The sequence below is a fragment of the Chlamydotis macqueenii genome, chromosome W (assembly GCF_036417535.1).
Source record: "Chlamydotis macqueenii isolate bChlMac1 chromosome W, bChlMac1.mat, whole genome shotgun sequence".
NCBI classification, from domain to species: Eukaryota; Metazoa; Chordata; class Aves; order Otidiformes; family Otididae; genus Chlamydotis; species Chlamydotis macqueenii.
The window spans coordinates 7,142,303-7,148,302 of NC_141592.1; positions in this window are offsets into that span (position 1 = coordinate 7,142,303).

Here is a 6,000-nt window from a genome sequence, read left to right on the forward strand (position 1 = left end):
TATATTTTAATATCCTTATATTCTGTTATTATTGTAGTTTTCCCTTTTATTTTAGTAAATTGTCTTCATCTCAACCCACGAGTTCTCCTTCCTTCCCAATTCTCTCCCCCATCCCCCTGGGGAGGGGGAGGGTGAGCGAGAAACTGTATGGTGATTCGGGCTAAACCATCACAGTTGTAAAACATAGGAACATCCTAACTTGACTTCCTATCCTCAGTTTCAAAGGAAATAAAATGGATGCAGAGAACAACTGTCGGTCACTGCAAGCCCGGGCAGGATGGAACAGTCAGATGCACATCACTGCGTGTCAGGGGGCACCCAAAAGTTCCTGCATAGAATCATAGAATCTTTAAGGTTGGAAGAGACCTCCAAGATCATCAAGTCCAACCATCAACCTAACACCACCATGTCTGCTAAACCATGTCCTGAAGTGTCACATCTACATGTTCTTTGAACACCTCCAGCATCCTGCTCTGCTGCCTGGGACACTTGGGCAGAAGTCCCAGGGGAAAAATTGGGAGCATCCATCAAAAATGTGCACTAAGCTCTTTATTTTATTACTCTTCCTCCTCCAGTAGAAGGATTTAATTCCAGCACATATGCATTTCCTAAGCGCCCAAGGCTGGATCAGACCTCACAGTGCACGGTGTTATACGAAACTTGGGAGGTAACAGAGACGGTGGAGGTTTCCAAAAGAGCTGCTTCCAGTCAGGAGGAGCTCCTGGCCCAGGAGCTGGGCAGGGTTGTATGCCATGAAACCAGCCGTTGCAGCACCCTTCTGGGAAGTTGTTAGCATGGAAAGAATAAAAAGGACCAGCGTGACTGCCTGTGAGACATCTCAAAAGCAGGAAGCAATGAAAGAGGAAGGGCAACACGGCGAGTGCAGAGCCATGGGCACAGAGGACAAGATTTAAAGGCACAATAAACTAAGCCAAAGACAGGTATGGAGGATGGGGAGTTGCACCAAGCCCTCCCCAACCAGAGGGATGTGGGAGGACGAGCATCTCTCCTCCCACCCTGTAGCATGCGGCTGTCCTGGTCCTCCCTGCTGGGCAGAGCTCTGAGCCCACATGCTATGTAGAGGACAGCCCATGGAAACTACAAACAGATGATTTCAAGGTGACAAAGCAGCAGCTGATGTTCCTCAAGCCCACAGGGCTCAGCAAGACGTGCTCCCCCTTCCCAACCCGCTGCCCAGGTTTGCGCCATCCTCCTGACAGACTCACTGACGAGAAAGAATTTGTGTGCTTATTGTGATGCTTTTGGTTTTGTTTGCACTTTTAGCCAAAAGAGGGGCTAAAATGCTCTAGTGGGGATCTGAAGTCACGTGATGACCTTGTGTGAGTCACAGCTGAAAGGAAAGCTGCTGAGCTTGACATTTCCATCTTCTACCCCACTTCACGTGGAAAACCCCCTCCAGACACACACCCTACGAAGCCAATGACATGGGAGAATCATAGAATCATTTAGACTGGAAAAGAAACCATAAACCTAACACTGACAAGTCCACCACTAAACCATGTCCATAAGCGCCTCATCTACGCGTCTTTTAAATACCTCCAGGGATGGACACTCAACCACTTCCCTGGGCAGCCTGTTCCAGTGCTTGACAACCCTTTCGGTGAAGACATTTTTCCTAATATCCAATCTAAACCTCACCTGGCACAACTTGAGGCCATTTCCTCTTGTCCTATAACTTGTTACAGACTGACACCCACCTCCCTACAACCTCCTGAGAGAAGGAGTTAAAGAAATTTTAGTAGATATGGCATTGATTAATGATTGCTGTGCATCCTAAGGAATCAAGTTGATAAATAGTGCTTAATGTTTTGTTAACCACTTGCTTAATGATTTGCTAACCATTGTGCAAACTATCTGAAGCAGAAAGTCTTGCAATTCTTCACGAAAGACAGTTCCTGGTAAGGACTAGGGGGCCTCCTTCAAGAACCAGCTAAAACGGACCCTGCAGCTTGAATGAAAGCCAAGGGATAACTGAGTTTGCGCAAGAACAAAAGGTTACTAGCGGTGACGAAGAGGAGTCACCTGCCTTCATCCCCACGACCTCTGACGACCACCACCAGGAGGCACTGCGCAAGCGCAGATGGGAGGAGTTTATGAAAATGACCCCTTGGGACTAATTTTAATACGAAGCGGGGATAGGTCATGCATATGTATAGGCGTATTGTGAAACTTTATGTATATGTAACACCTGGTTGTGTAAAGTCAAAGTGAGTCGCCGCATCAGGTGCGCACGGTTTGGCGGGACTTCCCAAACATGAAAGGTTTGGTGCACTGCACTGCTCATGGACCATTGCCTGAAAGATCTTTATTTATGCAGAGCTCTTAACATCTCTCCTCAGCCTTATCTGCTTTAGAGAAACACAGCAGAAGCTGGATGACTATTTTAGTCAGAAACACCATGCAACAATAAGTAGCTGTGCTCTTCTTGCTCACACTCAGTGCAGTTTCCGAATCACTCAGAAGAAAAATGATTAAAAAGAAAATTAATAAAGTGAAAGAAGTAGACCTTGTAGAGTGAAAGAACAGTTGGTTGCAAAAACAAAAGAAAACAAAACCCCACACTTGCTCAACTCGCAGCAATCGCTACAGGCAGGGCAAGAGGAAACAAACATGATCCTTGGTGTATTTTTATTTTTGCATAGCTCTTTTGCAGGCAGCACAGGTTGCGGGAGGGAGCGTCACACGAGCAGGGGCATTCAGGGCAATGCATGTGCAGCTTCGGGCATCTCTGGACTTTGGAGGTAGGATGCAAAAAAGCAAACTCCTTTATTTAAGGGAATTTATCATTTTGTGCTGAGACCTAAGAGCATGAGCAAACTCGAAGTTGCAGTGTGCTTTCCTGATGCAGCACATTATAAGCATAATACCGTGAACTTCAGCAGAGTCCAGCTTCTAGTGTAGGAAAAGACAGACACACACACACTCCACCGAAGAAACCAGAACTGCCAGGGTTTAAAGCTAAATCAGTCCCCAGATGAGGCTTGAGGCACAGCCCCACTGCCCTGGCAGAGCAAAGGGGAGTTGCAGCTTAGCTCCACGAAGAAATTTGGTGGTCGTCATTCACAACCAGCCACGTTTCAAAGCTGGAAGGTGCAATACCAAAAACAGCTCAGCTTTTGGGGGGGTTGGTTATTTTTTAGACTTTGTCCCATCAACTGGAGCATCACTCCCCTGGAGCCCTCCCAAAATCTCCCCTTTCCCATTGGGCTGTCCTGACCACTGTGAAATCACTTGCTTCGGCAAATAAGAGTTCTCCTGCCCTTTTTGGCTTAAGCAAAGTAATTTAAGAGGAAAAATTGCCCCATCCCTGGAAACGTTCAAGGCCAGGCTGGATGAGGCTCTGAGCAACCTGATCTAGTCGGGGATGTCCCTGCTCCTTGCAGGGGGCCTGGACTAGATGACCTTTCAAGGTCCCTTCCAACCCTAACCATTCTATGATTCTATGATTGCAGGAGGAAGTTTGTGCTCTCTCACAGTACTGAACAGCAAACTGAAGCTGGACAAGCAGCCCTCCACACCTCATGTCGGAGTGGGGGACGGACCCGGAGTAACGACGCGATCTCAATATGAGTATGATCGTTCTCCTTTATTTCACGTGGTTACATGTCTTATATAGAAGATAACTGAGAGCACGCGCTCCTAGCTAAAATATGATTCGTTAAGTCTCTATGTTCACGCGCACGGCTCTCTCCACCTGCACCCTGCTTCACGTTCAGCCCCCAGTCACGTATGCCAGCTGTTTTCCTTCTTCTCAAGGTTGCTTCGTTTACTTTCTCACAGGCGGCCTCATTATTTTCTCACAGGTGGCTTCAGTACTTTCTTACAGGCAGCTTCAGTACTTTCTCACAAGAGGCTTCAGTGATGTCCTTGAGGCCTGCTGCTCACAAACATAACAATTCCATTTGGTCTGGATTGTTCACTAAGTGCCCCTGATACTCCAGGTATCCAACAAATCCCCCTTTTTGTTTTGAACAATCCAGACCCACTTTCATCATACGTTCCATAGCTTTCACAAAGCATTTTCAAATATACCCCAAAATCATCAGTGTCAACAGCAAACCCGTCAATAATACCAACCCATAAACTATCAAATCTTTTAGCCAGCCTGTGACCCCCAAGGATTTCAACCAGTCTGCTAACCTGCTTTCCACTTGTATTGCATGCATGTTGCATCATAACTCTGCCAACTGATAGCGTATCGACTTAGAGTGATCAGAAACATTCATGCAACACATACCTTCAAAATCTTCACATCCATGTCCATGCGCTAATAACAAAAATTCAATGGCTGCTAGATTCTGCAAAAATATCATGATGCATGCTATCCATGTCTTCTAATAATCCTGATAACATGCTAGAGGTTAAATTCATTTGCTTTTGTGCCCAACAAGCTAATTTATTTAAGTTAGCTAAAGTTTTTGCAGTTGCTGCCCACAGAACAAATATAGATAATGCTATATGCTCAGCTGTACCCAATAGGGTTAAATTGCCGTCACAGTTGGGAGCTAATACTTTTAGTGATCTCCTTGCTCGAGTACGATTTCGCAATACTTTCATAGATGGAGCAAACATTATCAATTTTCCAAAATAACACGGTCCTCCTATAGCACTTTTTGGTACTCCTGACCTTATTTTACTACAATATCAACTAGGTTCATGGTTGCTTGGGTTTTGTTTTTTGGTTGTTTTTTTTTTGTTTTTTTTTGTTTTTTTTTTTTGAGCCAGATTGTCTGTATTGAGTTGTTAATCATTTTTTGCAAGCATGGTATGTTAATGATTATGCCTAGTATGATGCCTAGTATCACAATTCCGATTTTAACCAAGGACAGCAACCACCCAGTTATGCCACACACAAGCTTCGTTAATAAAATTACTGATCACACATTATACATATTCATGATTACGAAGCAAGGCTAAGTTTCACTACCTTCTAGTAATTTTCTACTATAACATTCTTCTACTATTATAGATATAACAACTCCAGTAACTTTCTTATCTATAAGAGCAATGACTAGTTTTCTGCAGGCCTCTGTTGAAACAAGCCATAAATTCTGCTAACAATGGTTTGGATCTTAAAGCTTCCCTTCTCATTCCATGGCTTTCTTCCTGAGAGCATGATTGCATTCCTCCCCCAAGGTCGGTGTGCTTTCACTGATACCATACTGGCTCGAGAAATACCACATCTCCCCCTTCTTTGTTTATGAGAAGAGGCTTGTTTCAACGCTTTATCTGTTAAAGTCTGCACACATTTTAAGACACAGGCAGCTTCAGTACTTTCTCACAAGCGGCTTCAGTGATGTCCTTGAGGCCTGCTGCTCACAAACATAACAATTCCATTCGGTCTGGATTGTTCACTAAGTGCCCCTGGTACTCCAGGTATCCAACAACCTCATCTAAATTTGTTTTTTTCTGCTCATTTCTTGTTACCCCCTCCCTCCCCAGCCCTCGCAGCTGATGCACAGTCACCAGTACATGTCGTGGAGACTGCTTGGGGGTGGTACCTGCCTTTTCCATGGGCCAAACAACCACAGCAGGGCCTTGATCTCTCCACTGAGTCACGTCCATCACGCTCCCATCCAACTTCTGCTCCAGCTGCCTGCCCCAGGCCTGTTTCCTCGGTCGGGTGGGAAGCACATAGGCTTCAGAAAGGAAAAATCCAAGCAAAATCCCTGGCAATACCAATAGCTTTGGGCTCAGCAAGAGGATTATTCATTAAATAGACGTGTTTGCTATAAAAGGGAACGGGTAGGTATGAGCACCCTGTGCAATGTCCCGGCTCCTCCTTGCCTTGGGGGCTTGGGGCTGCTCCCACTCTGGTATTTTCTCCCACCGAGCACCCTCCTCCAGCGTCCTCCTTCAAAAAGCACCATGCTGCAAGCAGGAGAGGAACAAACTGGGCAGCGTTAGCCAAAAACAGCCCCGTGGCGAGGACCTCTTCAATCCAATGCACCTCTGAAGCACAACAAACCATGTCTGCTC